Source organism: Euprymna scolopes, chromosome 25, assembly GCF_053919585.1.
Source record: "Euprymna scolopes isolate OS-2025 chromosome 25, ASM5391958v1, whole genome shotgun sequence".
In the NCBI taxonomy this organism is placed as follows: domain Eukaryota; kingdom Metazoa; phylum Mollusca; class Cephalopoda; order Sepiida; family Sepiolidae; genus Euprymna; species Euprymna scolopes.
Window position 1 is genome coordinate 10,279,869 of NC_136506.1, and position 26,798 is coordinate 10,306,666.

Below are 26,798 nucleotides of genomic sequence, written 5' to 3' on the forward strand. Positions count from 1 at the left end.
TTTTTGTACATTATTAATTTATTATTCTCTAGCTGGGGTCGGCACGCATGGTCTTGCGCCGTTGGATAATACGTGTAAATACGAAATCTGCGTATAATCACTTTAACATGTATATCTTAGAAGGTGAACATTTGTCGCTATTTTTCTGCCATATACTTTTTCCCATCAGGTAATTATCGATACAAGTCAGCTTAACGTAATCTATTAACGTTTTAAAGAATTTTCCACTTTCTATGAAATTTTAGTTGGACGTGAAATTCTCTTATTTTAAACTTACTTTTAAACCCCGCGTCTAAATATTGCTATAAAATTTAGTCAGTCAATCAGTTTCTTTCTTTTTGTCTGCGCTGGTACTTGTTTGATACATTTCAGCTATAAAAATCTCAACACCCGTGTCTCTAGCAATGGCGTTTAATCTGTACTTTGTACACACTAACCGACGCATGTTTAGACAGGGCTCTCCAAAACCTAGTACGTGGTGCTCTTTTGCTCTTCCTTGCAACCTCTTTCTCACAGAAGAGCCGTTGCGAACCTGTCTCTGCTCGATAGTTATTTTCATGGAAAGTGCTCGACAGAACTCCAATCTATGTTCCCTCCTCTTGCCAAACTTTCACAATAAACACTCGACTAGCTAAAACCACTATATACAACTTTCCCCACTTTCAATCTGTACGTAAATCAAAACGCAGATTCCATGAACAAAGCTTCTTTCCCTGAACTGGCCGCCTGTGAAACACTGTTCCGCTGGCCTACTTCCCGGTTCAATACAACAAAGTACTTTTGAATCAAATATAAGCAAGTTTTTGTTGAGCCGCCTCCATGAATAATCAGAAGTTACTGAATTTACACCAGTAACGATTACTAGACTACCACCTTACATTAATTTACCCATATTCTCGAGTGGCTTTTAGGCTTTGACAAGTAGTGACTCTCAAGTAAAAAAAGGGGGATTAAGGTGTGTGTAAATACCTGACGTAATTGGTAGAGCTATATAATTTTTAATCGATTCTCCCTTCTATGTCGACACTCACACACAAATGATACAAATGATTCACGCAAAAATCGTAGGGTCGATTTAATGAAGCATGTCTAAAAAAGGCATGCTCTTTCAACATTGCACAATTTTCTTCCAAGTTGAACCATTGATTATTAGCAGACACACGCGGTGTTGCTCGAAATTAAGCAAAACGTTAAATTCCCTTTAAAAAATGAATTTTAAAAAATGGAAAGAAACAGAAAAATAATGTGTACCATTATGTTTTTTTTTAAACGGTTCACTTCTTGTAAGCAAAACAAAAAATACTCGAGCGGGGATCTAAACCAAAACCTAAAGACAGTGAGTCAAGTGCAATAACGTACCACGATCTTTTAAAAGTGTTATTTTTTGCAAAGAAGCCATTACTTATCAAGGCCCCGAAGCCACACGAGGATAAGGATTAATAAGTGTGCGGTAGTCAATGGGGTAATATCGAAGTAAAGCATAGTAGTGAAAATTTCGTAAATTAGATTACTTAAGGGGATGGCTCATCAAGAACTTGTTTACATTGGACTTGAAGACAACCATATTGTAGTCAGTTTTAAAGTAGGAAAATGGAAGAGAGTTGCACAGGTGTGCTGTTCTACTAAAGAAGCTTGTCCATGGAATATCCGTTTAGGTTTAGGCACAGATAAAGAGTGGGGAAAATTATTGACAGTGATTAGAGTTAGACGAGTGTTTTTGTGAAAGTCAGACAAGAGGAGATTGGAACTCAGATGAGCAGATTGTCAGTAAAATAACGATAAAGCAGAGACAGGCTCGAAACGTCTATTAAGAAGCTGTCGCGTGAACGAGTCGTGCATTTACAGTTGTGAAATCGTTGACAAACATAAAAATTTGTTGCCACCAAGTAGCAATTTTTTTCAATTTTAACCTCTTAGTCACTCTTGTTTACTGTTGAAACCGACTAAAAAGTGTTCCTCATATCTGAATGCTCTACATACCGAATTTCTAGTCTGTAGATCAAAAATTCGTTGAGTATATAGGTTAAGATTTGTCCTCACACACACACACACACACACATTCTCAAGTTCATAAATACTACTGGGATTTGCAGGAATTTCACAACGGCATGTAATATTTCGGATGTAATATTTGATACGTAATCTACTGCTATTGGGAATTCTTTGGAGGTTCGGCGTGAATGGAGACCCTGCGATATTATTTAACCCTTTTGTTAAAACTTTAAATAAATGGTTAATGCGGTTAATCTCCAATATCCTTATAGGAGTCGTTGACATATTTCTATTGTATAGACGCTCGGCGCGAACAATAACCAGACTATATCATTATACCTTATTTAAACAGAACAGATTCTGCCCTTAGATTCTAGCCAGAAAGCTAACAAGGAATATTTTAGTTATCCTTCGGCTCAGAAACGACATTATTTATTTATTTATCTTTGTTTGCATTGTTTCTTTTGAACCTGAGATCCTATTTTGTAAAAAGAGGAATAAGGTGGTAATATACCACAAATATTAAATGTGTATATAGATACGCTAATTAAATATTCGTAGCATGCGATAAACCTTCTACCCCCTTTTTAATAAATAGGATCTCCCGATTGAACAATGTATAATCTGGAAACCGTGACACACGTATATACTTATGTTAAAGGTACTAGGTTATTAATATATGCAGAGTGGAATGATGAAATTGACGCCCTAGAAAAGCCGACATGATTCCTTTCCCTTTGATGAAAACCGGTTTTCTTTTCTATGTTGGAGACCATCTACTAGTTGGCGAGTTATTTAGAAATCCCAAAAGCGATTGGAGCTTTCTATCATGTCTAAAAATGACAAAATGTTCCACGAACGAGATCGTTCTCTGCCGATCTATATTATGACAACAGGACCATTGCTAGCACCCTTAAAATGTATCGTTGGATTGCCACGAATAATAGGGAAGTGCCCAGCGTAGCGAAAACAAAGTTTTCGGCCACCTGGTGTGGTTTCACATCATGCCATCTTACATCTTAGAAATCGGCTGTAAAGTCAATATAAAAGTGTATCTGAATGTGCTGAAGAGTATGGTTATCCCCTGGTGCAATCAGGTGGCCGCTAGCATACCCTGGGTGTAGCATCAGTACTCGGCGCCGACCTACAAGTTCAAAGAGACTCCGGCATGGCTTCAGAAGGAGTGCTCCGACTTTGTATCCTTTTCTCTCTAGCCTTCCCTTCTCCCCTGACCTGAACCCGGTGGACTACTCCGTTTTGTCATACGTTGAAAACATCACAAACATGACCTCTTATAACACCAAAGCCAGCCTAATCGCCGCCATCCGCCGAGTATTCGTTGAGCTCCTGCCGGCGCTTATGGAAAAGACATGCTCGAGGCGGTGACTGAGGCGCAAGTGTCTACATTGAATAGATGTCAGTTCTACTACATAATCAAGTTACCTAGATTGATTTTTTTTTTCAATAAAAGTTTTTAAATGCAGTGTTGTTTTCTTAAGGGTGACAACTTTATCGTTCCACCCCGTAGATATAGATAGAAGACAAGATATGCCCAAAGCGACAAAATAAACGCCATCTTTTTTTTTTAATCCATTGCAGTTGCTAATAAATTTCGAAAGGTTTTTATGTTTAAAGTTTGTAGACATAACTTCCTTTATTTCTTCCTTTGATTTTTGCGGAGTTACGGAGATCGGTCACAGTTAGAGACGTAGATTTACACGTTTAGTCTATCCCGAACACATAAAAATGAGCACCCGGAAAAGACTTTATGGAAAAGTGAAGAACAAAAGGCAATAATGATTTCTTTTAGAAGAAATATCAACTATTCTCTTTTGTATATTTATTTCTGTACACAAAATTCTGTTGCTTGTTAAAATAGTCGACGGATCGATTTTTTTTTTAAATATATCATTTCAAGCAAAAATAATATTACGTACTTAATTGTCATGTCGAAAATAGTAGTGTATCTAAAATAAGTTAAAAGTTATTTATAGTTAAAAGTAATTTTTACGGAAAATTGGGTAAAAGTACATTTTTTTTATATGTTTTATCGTAGACTATGAAGAGTTCACACCCAGGGGACATAACTCGGAACGTCTATTTTAGATTACATTTTAATGGCGACTAATATTTCAGCCTATAGCGATAGACTTTATTTTACTATGAATACGATAACAGTTCTTCTATTTGATGAATTTGTGTAATTTAGGGATATATTACTATTTTCCACATGACAATCAAATACTTAATACTGTTTTTGGTTAAAACGGCATACTTAAGAAATCGATCTTTCGACTTTATTTCAACTAGCACCAAAATTTCATTCACACAATTGGGAATCTTTTAAGTAGGATTGAACTGATAAGGTGACTGCGGTACTTTGGTGATGGTGATTAGTTTATAAGAGGCCAAAAATGGTGCTATGAAAAATTGATACGTCATCCACCCTCCCATTTCGTTAACATTAACAAAGCGTAATAAACTAATCTTTTGGCGAGGAAGAAAGTGTAATATCTGTTTTGATATTACCCTTCATCTTTTCTGCCCTTGATCAATGAAAAAGAAATCCTTCTTGACCGAGACAATTTTTCTAGTCTGCCTCTTTTATGGGTTTTCCATAACATTAAAAACTGATCTTATGTCATAATCTGCCCTTTGGAGTCAACTTGAAGATATGCACAATTATTTCAAAATTACAACTGAGAATCAGGTTAGATTATAAATCCACATAAATGATTCCTGATTTTCTGATCATTCTGATATTTTAGGGCAGTTAACCGATTTTTTTATCATTTAAATATAAGTCCGTGCGGCAAGGTCTTAAAACCATACGTAATCACCTAAATCTCTCACCCCCTCCCCAAAATGATAAAATTTATCGCCCATAGTTAAAAGAGAATTTTATTTTCAACTCGTTTTTGAAAGTGTATCAGACCTTTTACACGGTTTAAACACTTTAGGTTCCAACCATTTGCTTCGATCGCTAGCGATGTGAATTATTTCTTTATATAATGGCACGCACCAACTCGCACACACGTGCACACGCACCGGCTGTATTCTTGGTCCTGCTAAACCGATTGAATACAAAATATTCCTCAAATAACATTAGAAAGAAACACAACAAATTCATTTGTATCAACATTTCAAGCTACGAATTTGAAACAAATGTATTTCTATTTTGGATTTTTTTTCTTTTTTTTTTTTTTTTTTTAGATTTTTGAGACTAGGGTTGGTAATTTGTATTATTAATTTTTTTCGAACTATCATTCTAACCTTCCGTTTAATTTGTAAAAAAAAAAATTCCAGAATTGAAATTATATCAAAAATAAATAATCATCTTTATTATAAAAATCAAATTCAATATTTCGATTCATAACAGAATTTTCATCAGGAAATACTGTTTGTTTATCTTTTTTTATTAATTTACGTACGATAATTGTAATGCCTGGCACGTTTTTCTTTCAGATGAAGAGTTCACACACAGGGGACAAACCTCGAAACGCATTTTTTTATTACATTTTAATGTCGATTAAAAAAAAGAAAAGAATTCTGGATAAAGATTCTGTTATGAATCGAATATCGAATTTTAATTTTAATAAATAAATATGTTTAATTATTGAAAAATGTTCTGCACTGATCTTGTTGTTAAACCTTCCATATCAACAGTGTTCTAAAAATTAGACTTTCTGTTACTTAAACCTATATATCTATTTAATTGCTTCATCCACGAGGACAAAGTTAGACGCAAGGTCTGCTTTTAATGTAGTGAGGACAAGCTTCCTCAAAAGGAAGCATTCTGAATTAAGACAAAAATAAAGTGCATGTCTGTAAGTTTCTTCACTGGCCGAGGAGAGTCAAGATGAAGTGTAGTATTAGTACGAAACGTTGCTTCTAGCCAAAAGGTCAGGATATTATTGAGGAACAGTCTCTATCAAGCTACTCCGTCAATATTTGGTCTACAGACATAAAACGATACACAGGCGATTTATCCCTTCGGAATAAATTCGCGTCACTCTTTATCCGGTAAATATAGCTGGTAAGGGGTAAAATATTTTTTTTTAAATTGGAACTTGGCAGATGTAAGCCAACTTAACGTGCAATTGTACGTATGCGCAAATATACATTTTTACGTTAAAATCGCTTAAATTATAACCTTTTCTTATCCATCTGACGACCGCTCAAACGGAAACGACAAAGGCTAGAGCGCTAACTGTGTTTGCTTTCGAATCAGGCTTATATATATATATATATATATATATATATATATATATATATAGAGAGAGAGAGAGAGAGAGAGAGAGAGAGAGAGAGAGAGAGAGAGGGAGAGAGAGAAATATAGAGAGAGATAAATATATATATACATATATATATAGATATATGAATATATATATATATATATAGTACTTATGAAATGACTACTATATATTGAGTACAATAATAAGCAATATAATATTGGCTCTATAATAATAAATACGAAAGGTGTATTAATTAATTATTATATTTAAGCGTATTTTACGACCGGCTCAAGTCGGGCTCCCACTAATATATATATATATATATATATATATATATATATATATATATATATATATATATATATATTACGTAAAATATAAAATATAATAATCTTTATCGAATTAGCACTATAATACTAACTGCTAAATCTGCATTAATCAAAATAACATATTTAAGCGTATTTTACACCCTGACCACGTCTTGTGATGTGCTAGTACAATCTTCTCTGTTTCTCTAATTATGCAGTTGAATTGCAAATCTAATAACAACGTCAAGCACAAACTTTTCTGGTAAAATTTTAAGAGAAATTCAACCCTCGTTTTTTTACTGATACAAATGCTATTTCTAAACTTAAGCGTGACAGTGAACAGACCGATAAAATACTATTTGAAACATATGCACGACAGACGGGCGTACGCACAACCAAACAACTGTTAGAACTGTTTATATAGAAAGAGAAACGTGGATGTATTTAAAAAGCAAGAAGATTAAAAATCATTTTTTCCGGTGTTTTTCGTCAACAGATTCTAGACCATTTTTAGACTGTGGTATGTTGCTGATCCTGTTTAGTTGTAGACGTACCATCCTACCAGATGTTGTCTTTTTCCTTTGAGAAGAGATTTGTTTATTACTAATTGTCTGAGTCGACCTCCTGAGTAATACTGATGGCACTGCTTATACATTGTTTGCTGGCCAAAGTGCACCTCCTCAAGCGCTCTGGCTCTTCAACTTACCCTCGTGTCATATCATCTTGTCGTGGAAGGGGAGAATGGTTTTCCCTTGTCACCATAACCAACGCAGTTAAGATCATTATCAATATGGATTTTTCCCTGTTGACTAAAGTATAGATTTGGTCCTATGCAATTCTAAGAGGTCCACCCTACAAGACGGTTGTCTCCTGCCATTCGATAGGCGTAAGTTAACTCTTGGCTGCTTGAAGAACACCTACCGTGAAATTCTTATGGAGATGCCCAGGTAATTTTTAATAGCTCAGAATACCTCTTTCTTTATTGGCATATGCTTGATTTTCCACTATTTTCTGACCTTGTGTCACATGTGCCTGCGATGGAAAGGAAGTAGATTTAAAGATAGCCGAAAGATTTGAGAGAACACTGGAAGGTGTTTATTGAAAACCCAGCGCACAAGGCGTGTGTACAGTCTAACTTACAAAAAGAACGACAAAATGTTTAATGGTGCGCGTGATAAATGCAGGACCGAGCAACCGATGGAGAATTTGTGGTCGCATCAGGATAAAAATCAATCGAGCAAACAAAAAAAAAAAAAAGAATAATTTTTCTATGTTAAGGATGAATAATACATTCAGTTCTTTGAAAATAATTTCTGATTAAATTTGTTACGACTGGAATTCTTCTCTCTGATATTGAGCACATTCATTAGATTATTAATTAGATTTCCTCTTCTATTATTTTCTAATAAAACCAGTGATATATATTTTATTTCAAGTATTGTCGCAAGGTTGACAACAGGTGTAACAGCTTTTACAGTATCTTTTTAATAGACTTAATGTTCATTATAACTTATTCTCTTTGTTCAATATATTACAAAAATTATTAGTGTGGAATCACTTGACTAAATGCTGTTTAATCTATATATGTAAATGGCAACAGTGGCGCGCGCATTTTTGTATGTCCGCGAAAGACTTTTTTTTGGGGGGTGGAGGTCTCGAGAGGGTTAATTGTTTTGTAGAACTTTTTATATGCTCCTAGGTTAAAAAATGTACGATTTGCGAACGGACTACGTCTCTACTTTTTATTTTTGTTCGATAAAAATCACGCTATTCCTTCGTTTCGAGTGTTTGTTCGTCTTTTTTGTATAAATAAAGCAAAACGAATCAGATCGAATCAGTTTGTCTGTTTTTCGATCGAGACCTCCAGAAACGCAATTGTTATTCATTTGGAGAGCTCCCCCTTCTTGGATGGAGCTGCTTTTCCTAAGAATCGTGGGGGAGACGAAACTGGCCTGCGGCCAACCTTCATTTCTGCGCCTGCGTGATTCGTAACATTCACTTCAAGTCAACTTTTTGATTGACCTAAATTAATTTGAACGCTTCCTGCTGCGTCTTAGCGTTGCGGTAAGATCTCTGTTTCTCTTTAACTTTCTGCTACGCCTTCCCGTCACGGGTTCGAACCTTCCCGCCGACAAACACTTTTTTCCGAGCAACGCGGGGCAGCCCTGCTAGTTAACAATAAAGCGTAGTATCTGTTTAGAGTGTGCATTTACTCTCGATCAGTGATGAAGGTTTCCTCTTGTTAGTGGGTTAGTTCGTCTCGACCTTTATTTTCAATATTTACTTCAATAGTCTTCACTCTTTCGGGCTGAGGTAATTTACATTTCTGTTCTAATATGGTGCACGATTTGAGGGAGCTAGCTTTACCTCAAATTCAATACGACATAATGCCTCTTACCTCTCTTGGGGAGGTAAATAGATAGAAAACACTTGACTAGGGAGGAATCCGCTGAGATTTCAACATTATTAATAGGATTTCCAGTTTTGTAAATAATCTTATACGACGTTTGAATTTAATAGTTTCATCAACTAAAACGGTCCATTTTTAAACCTATGTAAAAGCTAATTTCTTATTGCTCACCCAGGTAGGGTCGTTTATATAACGCAGCTCGAAATGTTTTACGCGCTTTGAAAATCATAACTGCGAACAACTCCAATATGACAGCCTTTACAAAGACGACAGTGATGTGTCTGTGCTTTTTTGTCTTAGCCTCGAGTATATAGTCCAGCGGATTGCAGTCCTGCGAGTAGAGCGGTTATAGTCCCATTTACCAGTGATTAAGAACAATATTAAATAGTCGTGACTGAGTAGGTATTGGTTGTGGAAAGTACAGGAACCCCCAGAAATGGCGTAGAGATATTGGAATCCAATTTTGCTTACCTATACATTCCAAATATCTCCTACTATATATATATATATATATATATATATATATATATATATATATATATATATATATATATATGAAGAAAGAGAAAAGCTAGAACACCAATGAATTACGTAAAATTATCGAGTACTTTTATATTCATCAATAAAATAAGGTATTTAAAAATAATGTTAGTAGTTTAGTTGAGGCGTCTTAACTTTATATTAGTGCTTTTAGTAACGCTCTGAAACCCTCCTTAATTTTTTCCAATAATTACTTAAAAAAATTCTCTACTAGAAGTAAAACTTGTTTTAGTAGTGTTCCGAAAGCTCCTTTAGTAGCGCTCTGGATGTTTCCTTATATATATATATATATATATATATATATATATATATATATATATATATATATATATATATATATATATATATATATAGTGTATTGATACCCACATTAAAAACACTTCTTTCTATTTATTTATTTATATAGAAAATACAACTTTGTTATATATGGGTCGTGGAATGACATCCATTTGCAAAATATCGTGCTAATTTGCATATTCTTTTAAAAATTCATTTTAATTAATTACCTATTAGTTTTTCAGTTTTTTGTAGGATGATAATCTTTAGTTAACTATTAGATAAGTTTTACTTGCGTTAAATTTTTGTAAAAAGGTTATAGTAAACATAAACCTTTTTTTATATATATCCATGCATGCTTATGCGTGTTATAAAGTTTGCCTACTAATCTCCTCTATAAGATTTTGGTTTACAGACAATATTTAGGGTATTCAAAACCATGCACAACTTCATATTTAGTTTTAGCCAGCCGGGAAAAATCGGTGCAAAAGAGTCAAAATTAAAAAGAATGGAATTTCCTCGGCCAAAGTCGAACGACAGCATTCCGAATATGCATTCGTTATGCAATAGCGATTGGTTCATGTTTTTATTTTTAGTACTGCAGCAAACATGTCTTCACAGCGCAGACATTAACGTCAAAGAAAAAAGTAAATCGTAAGCTGAACGTTTTTGGTTCGATTCTCGGTAGTAGCGAACGGATCATTTTTTTTTTAACCATTACAATGTATTGGCTCCAAAATAATTTAATAATAAATATGAAATCTGCATTAATTAAAATATCATATTTAAGCGTATTTTACGACCAGGAAATGCCAGGCAGCCTGCTATTATATGTGTGTGCGTGTGTGTGTGTGCGGATGTGTTTGTGTGTGTGATAATAAAATACAAACGATCGTTGACGTTATTCATGTGATATATAACCTTTTCCTCACCAATTTTTAACCAAATCCTGATGATGACTCTGAAATAGAAACGAAACATTGATTATCATTTATTTATTTTACGTATTCTTTTTCATTCGCATATATATATATATATATATATATATATATATATATATATATATATATATATATATAACAAATGACGAAAGTCTATATTCCAAATTTCATGATGTAGACCATCTAAAAATATATTCCTTTAATTATGTTGACATTTAGAATATTAAGTGAGGTTGTTTCGTAGCGCAGAATCATCTATTTAATTATTATACCAATAAATGAATCTATTTTACCCTCAACTCGAATCTACCATTATATATATATTTATGTATATAATTCTATATACTATATATTTTTATATACATACATATGTATATACTATACACATATATACGTATACACTACTATAGACTACGTACATATGTATATACTAAATATATACATATATACATCCATTTTGCGCTTAAGTCCTCAGAAGGAGTAGTAAGTATTTATTAAATATTATGTACATATATATATATATATATATATGCATATATATGTATGTATGTGTGTATATATATATATATATATATATATATATATATATGGGGCGGTATGCATTTAGTATATCAATCGCGTTGACATACCGGTTCTCGTCAGATCACTGAAGTTAAGCAACGTTGAGACTGGTTAGTACTAAATGGGTGAGTATTGTGCAATTCTAGGCGCTGTACCTCGACATTTGTTTTCCACTTACCTCGACATTTGTTTTCAGTCGTCCTGAGCATACACTCCACTTGCCACTGGTATGTAACAATGTCGGCTCAGAAGAGGTGTACTAGGGGATTGCGCACTTGCTGCCACAAATACTTCACGCGCAGGCACCTCTACAGTGGGTATTCATGATCTGTCAAAGACTTAAGGAGCCTTGCATATGTATATACTAGTATATACTACACACACACATCTATATATAGATGTGTGTGTATGTGTGTGTACATATATATATACATATATATGTGCATATATATGTATATATATGCATATATGCATATATAACAAATGACGATATGCATATATATATATATATATATATATGTATATATATTATGTCACTCAACGACCAAGAGTTTCACTGACTCACCAGCCTGAATTAAATGCTGTTCTCATTAAAAGTTGAAATGACATTAATGATTCAACGAACATGAATAAATAACAAGTCTGTGAATGTCGAACAGACTACAAGGTACGAAATAAACCGAGATCTGATTACTTGCAAATCCAGCGCCTGTTTATCGATTACATTTTACATTTTACTAGCTGGTAACCATCCCGACACACAGACACAGGCACACACACAATATTTTAATGCCAAATGTGGCTCCTTCTCACCCACCTCTGTCTGTTCAAATCTACCTCCTCATCTCTCTCTCTCTCTCTCTCAGTTGTGTGTATGTTATACAAAATTAAACGACCCGCAGAAATCCTTCCTCAGAAGAATATAATAGAAAATGAAGTGAATTTATTTTGCTACCCGACAAGAGTCTTTATTAAACCAATTTCTTCTTACATCGGTCACTTATATATTCTACAACTACTCGACAAATTTTTACCTAATTAAGCATGAAGCCCCTTGGTATGCCTTATGTATCTTGTACACTATATATATATATATATACTACTACTATTCTTTCTTCTACTACTACTACTAGTACTACTACTAATAATAAAAATGGGAAAGCGGGGCCTGTGGAAATTCCACAGCGGACCCTTTCATATGTAATATATTGATGCTGGCATTCTATAGATATTTAGCGTAAATGGAGGCGCTTTGATATTATTGTGTCTCTTTTGTAAAAACTGCAAAAGTATTTATCTGAGCTGGCAGGGGCGCCCGGCGTAGATCGGTCGTAATGTACACTTAAATAGGATATCTTAATTCATGCAGATTTCGTGTATATTATGATAGAGTCAATTTTCAATCGATTCTTATATATTATAACGTTGTGATTTAAAAAAAAAAGATCCATACGACTTGAGTGTATCAGCTTGAATCGAAACCGAAACAAATATTTATAAAGAAATATATATATATATATATATATATATATATATATATATATATATATATATAAACAGGGTGACCCAATAAAAATGGGCACTAACTCTAATTAGGCCCTGTTTCTTAGTGGTTTGTTCGAATGGAATGAAACTTTGGTCATAACTAGTTTATTATATTCAAAACATCACATCAAAACACTAGGGTTTTGGCCTTTTTTTTTTCTCCGCTCTACAACATATGTTCTAGATGGCCTCAATTTAGCTTTTTTTTGGGGGGGGGTCACCCTGTATATATATATATATATATATATATATATATATATATATGTGTGTGTGCGTGTGTGTGTGTGTGTGTGTGTGTGTGTGTGTGTGTGTGTATTGAGTTTCTTCAGCTGAAATCGAAAGCCGAAGTTAAAATTTATTAAGAATCTTTGGTAAAAATATTTATATAAAAAAAAATAGATGACTTGAGTGCTATCAGCTATAATCGAAACCGAAACCAAAACTTATGAAGTATTCTTAGTAAAATTATTTATCACAAGAAATGAAAGGTCATGACGATCAAACAACAGTCACTCGGCAGAAAAATAGATGTAAAAATGACACACAAAAGAACGCACGTGCTATCACATTAATATATAGATAATTGAACGAGAGCAATCTGCCACGACGGGGTTATTATAATTTTTTTTTAGTTTTATTATTCTGTTTATGCTGTGGATTGAGCATCCTACCGAATGCCAGACATTCACCCGTGATGTCGGCTGTTTCAACAGATAGATCTTTTTAAGATTCCAAGCATCTCGTTTAGTGCATTTTTGTATCTCTCTTGCACTTTGTTTACCGGGTATAATCGCTAGGTTATTTTTAGTAATTTTTTTAATGTTAGTTTTTCTCTATATTGGTCATTTAAAAATTCTACAACTACTAGTCGTACAAAACCTTACTCTAATTTGATACGTAGCAACTTTGGTCTGTAGGATAGTTGCTTGTTGGTTGTTTTTGTTTTACGGCATATCAACCCTTTTCAGGTTATTTAATGCCGAATCCACAGATTTTGAAAAAAAAAATGTAATAGAATGTATTTGTTGTTTTCAAGTCGGTTTCTATTTAACCCATAGTTGGGACCCTAGCAGGTACTACCACTCCGGGTCAGAGTGGACCTGGGAGCAATGACAATTAAAGGGTGGCTCTACACTCCGCAAAGCCCGCAAGATGGGGCCTCACCATCGGATATAGTTTAAGGTCATATTCAGGACCGGTCTGTTGGATATAATAATGATGATGGTGACAAATACGCGGGACTGGCTAGAGAGTTCAAAGGGATTGTAAAATGAAGAATGGCAAGATAAAACCACTAATAGTAGGAGTTTTAAAAACGAAGTGATGAGATTGAAATCAGAGGAATGGTTGAAAACGGATAACAATTATGAAAACAGCTGAAATGTTAAGGAGCACTCTTGAATGTGAAAACTATGCCCTTTAGCCAGCTATATAGAAACTGCTACAGATGTAACACACAAAGTTATCACACGTAGAATCTTGAAAATTCAAACTCTACAATTTATAATATAATATAAATTATCCCTCCCCACAAACAAATTGAAGTCTCGGTATAAGCTGACGCCACACAAAATAAACGAGGACGGCCACGAAGGACGGAAAGACCGAGGACAAAAAGAGTTACTAGACCTCCACTGGATGAGTACGAACAGGACTGGGACCTTGAGAAGGTTTATTGCCACCCAAATTTCAGTGAAGACCAATTATTGCTACAAACAAGAAATCAATAGCAAACGACTATTGCAATATGTAAACTAATTTGCAAAAGTTATCGAAAGAGGCGGTGAGTACAAGAAATGTAGGGAGACTTGCTGTCACTCAGACTCTATGGAACACTAAAGGTTGTTCTGAAAGAGAATCATTTGATAATAGCCAGCGTGAAAATTAGTAATTAAGTAAGTAAATAATAATAATAATAATAATAATACTAATATTAATAATAATAATAATAATAATAATAATAATAACAATAATAATAATAATAACAATAATAATAATAATAATAATAATAATAATAACAATAATAATAATAATAACAATAATAACAATAATAATAATAATAATAATAATAATAATAATAATAATAACAATAACAACAATAATAACAATAATAACAATAATAACAATAATAATAATAATAATAATAATAATAATAATAATAATAATAATAACAATAATAATAATAATAATAACAATAATAATAATAATAATAATAATAATAATAATAATAATAATAATAATAATAATAATAATAACAATAACAATAATAATAACAATAATAACAATAATAACAATAATAACAATAATAATAATAATAATAATAATAATATTAATAATAACAATAATAATAATGATAATAATAATAATAATAATAATAATAATAATAATAATAATAATAATAATAATAATATCCCATGTGATAATGTGATTAATACAAGGCAATAATCATTGATATAGCAGGGCTGATGTGAATGTGGAGAAAAAAAGAAAAGGGGATCGAAAAGTACCAAGACTTGAAAAGGAAAGTAAAAAGATTGTGAAAGTTAATGGAGGTCGGGGTTGTACCTATTGTGATGGGAGCCTTCAAGAGAGTGACCAAAGTGGTTAACAAGCGGATTGAGAAAATTGAGATCCATTGCAATGTCGGGATACTTCAAAAGTCATCCTTGTTGGGAACAATCTTGTGAAAAGTACCAGAAGAAAAAGAAAATTGCGATAGCCTATGTTCATTTGTTATTATCCGCCCATCAGTATAAAATCGGCAAAATACCAACAGTTACACACAAAATGTGAATAATAATAATAATAATAATAATAATAATAATAATAATAATAATAATAATGGCTGACAGAACGAGAAAAATCTATCACAGCCGGTTATAAAGCCTTGAGGTTACATCGACTAACACTCAAGATGAGACTAGTAGTTGGAATAATCCAAATACTCCAAATACTCAATCCTCATATAAAAAGTCCCGAAACATTTTATTGCCTTGTTTAAGATTCCTACTATTTTTGTAGACCACGTTCAAATGTACCGCTACTGACTTTGTAGCAAAGGTTTCCCCCTCCCCTTGGGCGACGAGGCCGATTAAACATAAATTACGCCATCAGCATTTGTTGGCATCCTTATATCACATCTTTCATCAATTACAGCCTCTTATGCCTGCGTGCATCAACAGGTGATGGGTTGGAGGGAAAGACTCCTAAAGACCACAACCACTACTTCCATTAGTCGCGATATAACCATATGTTAATTCCTTTAAATTCAATGTCTAACTCATAATTCAAATTTATTTTTATTCTACCACTGCGCTGACTGAAGCTAACAACATTTATCGTTTGAAATGCATCCATACAATTCTAAGTCTAACATCCATACAATTCTAAGTCTAACATCCGTTGTGAATAGAGTAATGATCTTGTGCTTCACTATGCTAGTTTCAATGTTTCAGTGAAAAAAAACGAACAGCTTTTTTTAATATTAAACAAACAATAAGAAACTCTTACGTGCTTTCTCTATAGTAAATAATGTATGATAGCACGCAAGTAGAACATTATAAGTTAGGGACATAGTGTGATTCAAAATATAGCCTATACAAGTTTCCCCGGCCTCTTAAGCCAACTTGAGCTAGAATAAGTGATAAGTATTAAGCGTGTGCATCTAAGAACAACAATAGGCTTAAGGTTCACAAAATTTATACTAAGAGTTGTAGGTCGCCGGGCGATGCCCGATCATAAAATACAGTTAAATATATTTTAATTCATGCTTGTTACGTATTTATTATTTTAGAGACAATTCTGTATTGATTATTATATGAAACCTAATATAAAGTAGAGAGAACAAAACTAAATGAATATATATATATATATGTATATATGTATACGACGTGAGTGCAATCAGTTAGATTTTAAACAAAACCATACAACTTTCCACCCTCATCATTAGCCATGCTTATACAAAATTTTCTGTAATTATATATATATATATATATATATATATATATATGTGTGAATGTATATATATGTATATATATATGTATATATATATGCATATATGTATGAACATATATATATATATGTCTGTCATATATCTATAATATAAAGCTGAATATCTGTGCGTGGGGGGGTCTGGTCACGATTAGGCCCCTATATGGTTGGCTATTTTTAAAAAAGCTGATTACATATAATGATAGAAGATGTATCGAGATACAGGAATGGTTATGTTTGATTTGGCAGAACGGTGGTTCATTAAAATTGCGGGGTCTGCGTTCGCGCCTGATCCACAAAGTATGGAAATAAAAAATTTCAAAATTAAAAAAAAACGTTTACAAGTGTTTTTTATATAGATGTACATAAGAATACTTTGATAAATATGTTTTAACTTAAATAGGGATGGTATAATAAAATTTGGGGGTCTGCGTTCGTGCCTGGCTTTCATAGAATGGAAATAGGCACAAACTTTAATAAAGACTTTTCATATCTATCTGCGTAAGTATACTTTGATAATTATGTTTCAGTTTGAAGAAATGTGGTATAATAAAATTATGGGGTGTTCCTTCGCACCTGACCTCCATAGAATGGAAATATGTCACAAAGTTTAACAAGGTTTTTTAATATAGATCCACAGAATATTGTGATAAGTGTTTCAGTGTGAACAGGTATGGCATATGGGGTTTATCTACTTTATTTTTACTTTCATCATATTTTGCTTTGGTTTTGATAACCCTAAATTCAACCCAAATTTACAACCCTTCCCTTTCATGACCTATCATACTTTCATAAATCAGAGTCCATTTTCTGTGGGCTGTTTTTGAACCCAGTCAACGATGGGTATTTTGCTAGTATATATATATATATATATATATATACATATATATATATATATATATATATACATATATATATATATATATATATATATATATGCTATTGTGTTTCTTTTTTATTATTTGATTTTTTTTTCATTCCCGTATATTCCTCTGTCTTTCCTGATAACTGTCTTGTGTTACCACAGCAGGTTGTCTAAGATATTGGCTTCCGGGCTTAAATGCACAAAACATTGATGTTATTTTTGCTTATCTTTTGAAAAACTCATTCATGTTCTGCAAAGTTAGCACTAAAATACAACAATTTTACTTCTACAAAACAATAAAGCCAAATACCATAAATAAATATTTGAAGATACAAAGAACTTTAAGTATAAAAACATTTTCCAAACTTACTGGATTCAATAGTAATTTCAGAAAACGTTTTCATGCTTCAACAGCATCAAAAAAAAGTTGAAATGTCATAAAATAAAATATCAAAACAGCAAAGCAGATTGTCTTAGTTTCAGTTAAGAAGGCCAATCTCTGATTATTGGTATATACCTATTTCTTGAAAGCCTAATATTTTTCATGAATTAAAATTTATTTTCTATATGTAATCCTCGGCATTTATTTCTAATAAATTCAGGAAATGTCCATCGCTTCATAAAATCTACAAATCAATTCGAGAAGATTAGTTCGATAAGAAAATCGATACTCTTCATCATTGTTATTGACATTCTTTTAAGTGTAAACAAATACTTTTGTATATTCCTCCTTTATATGCGTGCATTTGCTTCATACCTATGAACAGGATAATTCTCTCAATTTCTTTGGCATTTATATCGCTCTTCATAAAAGAAATGAGCACTCTCGGTGGTCGATAATGTTACATAACCTTTACTATGATTAAAGATAATAGCTTGAACGTATAAACATGTTGCTATATTTTTCACATACAAGGACGTTTTGATTATAGAAAGTTGGAAAGTTCTATTTATAGACACAAGCGATTAGAACTGACCAATCAAATGGAGCTCCGTTCTGCTAGCAACTAATAAGAACATAGATTAGTTCCATAAAAATATTGAAATTTTCAGCATAACCCCACATGATTTTGCGTGCCCAAGACGAGAAGGAATTTGCTTTCAGTCTGCAGACTTTTATAATCCGACCTTTGCACAGATCGATTCCCCAACGGAAAACTTATTATTCGTCTTGGCTTTTACAATCCAAAGCTTCTCTAATTGACGACTGCCATTTTGTTTGGAACAAGATATTTTTTCTTTTCTTCTGAAACAAAAATGGCTTTCAATTCATAAACGACTTGATGACCAAGCAATGCGGGTACCTATCGCAGCATGAAACAATATCCATGTGTAACCACACGAAAAGGTGCGGAAAAGAAAAACAGTGATCTTTGTGTGTGTATGTTTTTATTACTTTTTTACCCCAAATAAGGCACAGTGCCACTTTGATATATATATATATATATATATATATATATATATATATATATATATATATATATATATATATATATAGTAAGTAATAAAATATATATGGCGATTAAGCTACACTGAATATTCCGCGTTTCATCCACTCTAGGACTCTTCAGGCTTATGCCATATATATTTTATAATTTACTAACTAGCTCTACCTACGAATTGAGCACTTTTGAATTAAATACTTAAAGTTTACGCATAAATTTATACTTTCGTATATTAATTTTATGTGAGTAAATAATTACGCAGATAGATATGAAAAGTCTTTATAAAATTCTGTGCTTATTTCCATTCTATGGAGGCCTGGCGCGAACGCAGACCCCACAATTTTATTATACCATCCCCATTTAAGTTAAAACATACTTATCAAAGTATTATTATGTACATCTATATCAAAACACTTGTAAACTTTTTTTTTTTTTTAATTTTTTATTTCCATACTTTGTGGAACAGGCGCGTACGCAGACACCAAAATTTTAATGAATCATCATTATGCCAGATCAAACATACCCATTCCTATGTCTCAATACATCTTCTATCATTATATGCAATCAGTTTGCTATAATAGTCATCCATATAGGAGCCTATTCGTGACCAGACACACACACAGACGTTCAGCTTTATATATATATATATATATATATATATATATATATATATATATGAAGTTATACATTTGGATTTTACCGTCACTGGATTGTTTATCTTCCACCAGTCTATCCATTCATGCGTAATTACCTTTTCTTCACCATATTCCTTCTGCTTCATTTTTTTTGTTGTTTTCAGGTGGGATCTTTGACTTACTTGTTGTTTCATCAAATACTTTTGCATGCAAAATCCGATCCCGCATTTTGCTAATTCCTACCCTCTGATGAGAAGGAAAGTATTTCTTCGAAACTCCGCGGATTAAGGACTATCCACTTATCTAGTGTTTCCTTTTCAATATATATTGGACTTTATTTTTTATATTATGAGTTTTATTATGGTGCTTTCTTCTAATTGTGCATGATAATCGTACTTTACAAATGAGAAAATGGAATATAAACTACGACACGAATCTTAGGCGGGTTTAACCGGTTTAGTGTTTCAGTTCAATGGGAGTATGGAATTCACAAGCGGCCACCAGTCGCATGCCTCTACACAAGCAATCACTCGATTTGATGGACGATTTCGATGACAATAAATACATAGGAGTGTAACATATTCGTTCATCATCATTCAATCCTGGGCAATTTTGAGTCTCCCTTATATATATATATATATATATATATATATATATATATATATATATATATATATATATATATATATATATATATATATATATATATAATAGCAGGGAGGTTCTAAATCGTCCATTTTTAATCAAATTGATTGGTTGACTGCTCTAGTTATGGACCTATCGTGGCGTACTTATAGGAAGTTAACAGACCTCCTTCAGTGATTTAGTCCACAATACATGGTAGTCTACATTGCACTGTAGAGAACATACTATTTATTTTATTGAAACCCTAACTCGAATCCTGTTTTGCTAGAACTCACCAAAAGTAGATCATTGGCTAGGTTTTATTTATTTATTTATTTTGTTAAACTAATGCCTCAATTAGTGACGAAACTCTACTACAAACGAGCCCAAAAGCAATAAATATGCATTTTATTAAATTAATGGAGAAGTTTCATCTAGTTCTAACGCTTTTGTTTTTAATAAAAAAAAAAAATTTAAAAAAAACATACTGGCCCTTGTAAGATTCCTTTTTTGTAACTTTCTAATCAAGTGTTACTTTCACTTTTTATGGCGGCCGGGTGTCGTGGAAGGAGGCAGAAGAGTCTGTCAACCAATCCAGCAAGTTAATTAAGTCTTTTGCTACCGAGTCCATTCAATAAATCGTTACATCATTATGCTTGTAGATTTGGAGATCAATCTATGTTTCTGTCTTTAAATAGGATAATTGCGCATGTATCAGCCGTGCTCGCATGTTCTGCGTATCAGTAGTCACTTCTTCCCAACAACATACGCTTTACCATCTGTGATATATTTCTTTATTAGAAAAAGAAGAATTGAGCGCTCTTCCTAGGGGATAATACAAATATAAACATAATTTTATCTTTAACTTTTATTTTTATAAACTCCATCCGTCATATTTCACTTTGAAGGAGCATTTTGCCAGTCAGTCATGCTTAAGTTTAAAATATAATTTTTCTAGGTCTGTTATGCTTAAGTTTAAAATAGCATTGTTATTGGTGTTTTAAGCTTAATGATAAAATAGAACTTCGTCGGTCTGTTAGGTTAAGATTTTAAATAAAAAATTTTGGTTGCATGTTATGCTAAAGTTAAACGGGACGCTTTTGGTCTGTTGCGCGTAAGTTTTAAAAAGAATGATTGTTTGTGCACTAAAATAAAAATAGAACATCTGTCGGTCTGTACCTCTAAAAATAGTATTTTTGTCTGTTAGATTTAAAGTTTGTCATCCCGTCACGCTTAAGTTTAAAATAGTATTTTATTGGTCTGTTACGTTTTAATTAAGAGTAGACTGTTCTTTTGTCTGCCATACTTAAATTTAAAATAGCATTTTCTTTGGAATGCCATGCTTAAGTTTTAAATAGAATTTTCTTTCGTTTGTAACTCTTAAATTGAAAAAAAGAGTATTTAAGCTTAAAATAGAACGTTTGTCGGTCAAGCTTCAATATGAAATAGAGTTTTTTGCTGGTTTGTTATTCCTAATTTTAAAATGCCAGTTTTAATAGTCGGTCAGTCTTTGATGCCTCCGTTTAGTGTCGAAAGAAAAAGGATATCCCCTGTGGGGACAGCTTTGCGGGTAGTTGTGAGGCAAGGGTTGCGCAATCCACAACCACATCTCTCCTGAATCGGCACTGCTTGAGTCCAGTGGCAAGAAGAAGTCCAGGACGACTGGAAACAATGCCGAGATGGTATTTATTTGCTCCCCCACTGAGCAAATTAGGCACAAGGCCGTTTTTAATGTGAGGTAAAAACCAGCTCCCCTAAAAGGGGTCACTCTGGTTACCAAAAATAATAATTGTCCCAGTATAGAGGGTTTCCCCTCCATTGACTGGTACAAATTATCTTAAGTGCAGTATCTGCCGGAACAGATACTACACTTTGATCTTTGCACCCCCGTGCCGCCGAAGCGGTTTGGGGGTTCTTGGGACCGGCTGGAAACAATGCCGAGATAAGCGGAGAGTACATACAGCATCTGGAAATACGAAATGGTCACCCATTCCGTACGGACTAGGTTCAATGTTGCTTAACTTCGATAAGCCAGTGGAACCGGTGTATCAACGTGATTATGCTGTAATGTTAAAATATTATACATTATATTAAATATTAAATATTAAATAGCATTTGAAGGGGGGGGTCTGTCATACTTAGGTTTTAAATACCCTTTTGACGGTCTGTCATCGTAACACTGCAAATCTATTTTTGAATGCGTCTTTGCACCTCACGTAGAATGTCTATCCGTCTAATTGTGGGCCGAGCTTAAATTTAAAATTTACAGCCTCTTCATCGATAGACGCGTATATTGAATTAGCGCATTATAACTATCCATCTTTTTCTTCTGTCTTTCTTCCATTACTCATATCCCGATATCTTCCGTTTAGAGTTAAACAAAAAAAACACATATTTATCTAAAGGCGCGTATGGGTAGATAATTACAGCATGTCCCAGAAATCGCTCCATCGAAAGCGAAGCAATAAAAAATACACAACTTAACAGAGTAACGTATAAACAATGTCCCTTTAATATTCTCCCTCGTTTATTTTGCCGCGATTCTATAGTCGCAATCTTTTCTCCATACTGCGCTGTTTCCAGCTTTTCAAATCAATCATTGGCTGTTTTTCCTGCGGCACGAGTGAAACGGATAGATTGCAAATATAAGTAATATTGGATTTCTATTCTTTTTTTTTTTTTCGAGATATAAATTGTCGTTAACTGCGAAAACAACATTGTATATTTTATAATATAATATTTTATTAAATAACGATTTTAAAATAAAGTATCCCTATATATTACCAGGGCACAACTTTTCGCAAAAGAGGAGAACGAGATGTATATATAATGCTAAGTAACGTGTAGGAAAGGAAGTGATTACGGCAGAGAAGGAACGTATATAACGAGATTAAGGAATAGAGTACTCTTCCGTAATTTACAGGTTTTATGTGAACATTGAGATTTCGTTTACTCATGTATTATGCTAAACGGCTGAATGAGCGGCTGAATGAACGGCTGAATGAAAAGGACGGTCAAGTTTCCGATCACAGTTTGAAACATTTATTTTTCAAGTCATACTAAAACGCTCTGATACGGGGGTACACACACGCATACACACGTATATGTACGCATACAGGTACGTTGTATATATATATATATATGTATATGTACATGGACATGTATGTATTTATATACACGTATATATGTATGTATATAGATGTATATATGTACATATATATGTATACATACATGTACGTATATGTACATAAATATACACAGATGCACATGTATATATATATATATATATATTACATGTACTACATATATATGTGTGTGTGTCCATAAAATCTGGCTAAATTATGAACTTCATCTCTCGCTCTCTCTCTCTCTATATATATATATATAGGCATATATATGTATATATATGTATATATATATATATGCAATATATAAAGGTATGTTTATATGTAAACGCTTATATATACATCTATATATGTGCAGGTACATATATATATATATGTAGCTATATACACATATATGTGTGCATGTATATACATTTATATGTATGTATACATATATGTACATATATGTATATATTTGTTTATATATATATATATGTATTTAGATAGGTATGTATATATATATGTATATATATACGTATATATATGTACATATGTGTATATATGTGTGTATATATATGTATTTGTATATGTATATGTACATGTATTTATATAAGTATATATATGTATTCATATATATATGTGTGTGTGTGTGTGTGTGTGTGTGTGTGTGTGTGTGTGTGTGTGTGTGTGTGTGTGCATACGACATAATCGAGTTGACACACCGGTTCTCGTCAGATCACCGAAGTTAAGCAACGTTGAGTCTGGTTAGTACCAGATCGGTGACCATTTGGGAATTCTAATCGCTATATGTGTTCTCCGCTTATCTCGGCATTTGTTTCCAGTCGTCCTGTACATACACTTCACTTTCCACTGGTATTTAACAATATCGACTCAAGAGAAGTGTAGCTGGAGATTATTCACCTTCTGCCACAAACATTTCACGCGCATGCACCCCTTCTGTGGTATCCATACTCTTTCAAAGGCTGAAGGAGCCTATTTTCTTATTTAACATACGTTATAATTCCCCTATTTTAGGAATAGGTTAGGATTACGAATATATCCCGTATTAAATAATCCTTATATACTTTAAAATTTACTTTATGTATCAAAACAAAAGAGGGGAAATATTGGAATCAATTTTTCTCTTGCTGTTAGTACAGATGCTTTGAAACCATAGCAGTATGTTTTAGCGTCCTCTTCCATCAAGGCCAGAGATTTTAGGGCAATATCCGATATTTTGTATTTCATATGCAACACTAGGAAAATTAATGATAATAGTAGAGACAGTTGGTGGCTTAAAAATGTGCCAAAAATAGGCTCTGGATTATGAATAAGCACCTTAATATACGACTTTAAGGGCAAATTTAACATATCCCACTACACACTCTAGGCCATTACCTTTTTAACGAGCTTTCATTTATTAAATTCTGATCAGTAGTCGCTGAGATTTACAACTTATGAAAATGCCAAAATGTTATCTATTTATCCATCTCGGTAAGTCTCTCTCTCTGTCATATATATATATATATATATATATATATATATATATATATACATATATATATAGTCTTTGAAGTTTTTAACCTTTAAAACTATACAAAAAAATATTTTTTTATCATTCCTTAGAAAACCATCTAGTCAGTAAGTCATTTAATCACCTGCAATCACTGCATCAACTCGCTCTCGAATTTACTATAATACCAATAATTTATTTTTCAAGGGATCATCAGTTGTTTACCATGAAACACTTTCGGGATTTAAAAACAAAACAGTATATTACATCATGGCTCTAAGCAGTGTTGATCAAACACCACCACCCTTAATCTTAGGAAGAAGACATGTTTCAAACATTTGATCCAATTTCTTATTCTTAATTGCAATTACTAACCTTTTCATAATATAAAAATGAATTTCTTACCTGTGCGATTCATCAATTTCCACATTTAAAATGGATACATTTTTTAATTTTTTAATTTATCAATCTTGTATTTATAAGATTAGGATGAATCCATTTAACTACTTATCACCCCACCTATGATTAGTATTTAGTATATTTACATTCTTATTTCAAATTATATATATATATATATATATATATATATATATATATATATTTTATACGTACATATGTATATATATATTATTCATATATATATATATATATATACATATTATACATTTATATATATTATACACACACACACATATATATATATATAGTTATTGATATATCTACATATCTACATTCAGAGGCAAATTGAATATTAAATGGCTTATATTTTTAATTCCATGAGACAAAACTGCCTAAAAATTATTGAAGATGAAAGAACTATTCTATCGTTAAAATGTTATAATTTATAAACAAATCTATATTTTCAAACCAATAAAATATGCCAAAATTTGCATATATTTTACACATAGTGTCCTGACAAGCCAGCTGTAGTGTTGCCGTTTTGGGATGAATTTTGACTAAGGTTCTTATGCTTGGTTTTTACCCTGTGGCTTTGCTAAGGCACTAATATATATATATATATATATATATATATATATATATATATATATATATATATATATATACAGGGTGTCTCAGAAGTTGCACACCATATAGTGATCTTCGTGGAGTGGCTACTCCGCTCACCAGATCTGTCCCTCTTGGCATTTTTGTCTTCGGGAACATCTCAAATGTGTACTAGAATTGTCCATCTGTTGAGCTAATGAACAAGAAAATAGAAATTATATTTATTTTTATAAAAACCTAGATGATGTGCGACTTTTGGGACATCCTGTATATATATATATATATATATATCTATATATATATATATATATATATATATATATATATATATATATATATATATATATATATATGCCTTTGTCTTAAAATTCGATTAAATGTATTTTTATTCATGCTAATTTCGTATCCATTATTGCATTTTATTTGATTATTATTTTGTACTAAACATATAGTAGCGATTGTAAAAGTAACACACACACACACACACACATATGTATATATATATATATGTGTGTGTGTGTGTGTGTGTGTGTGTGCGGGTGTGTGTGTGTGTGTGTGTTATACCTCTAATTTGCATGTTTTTATGTATTTATGTATTAATCATTTCGTTTTAATCAATGATTGATTTGTTTATTTCGGGATATATATATATATATATATATATATATATATATATATATATATATACGTATATATATATATATATATATATATAACTATATATATATATATATATATATATATATATATATATATATATACATATATATATATATATAGTGTCAACAGCTAGAATTAAAACAAAAACA

The 26,798-nt window shown here is 32.3% G+C and overlaps 1 long non-coding RNA gene across 1 annotated transcript in view; it reads left to right on the top strand.

Annotated features, from left to right (window-relative positions):
* The window catches only part of LOC145247278 (uncharacterized), a 1,304,641-nt gene that overhangs the window by 278,125 nt on the left and 999,718 nt on the right, over positions 1 to 26,798 (top strand). The gene's annotated exons all lie outside the window — the stretch shown is intronic.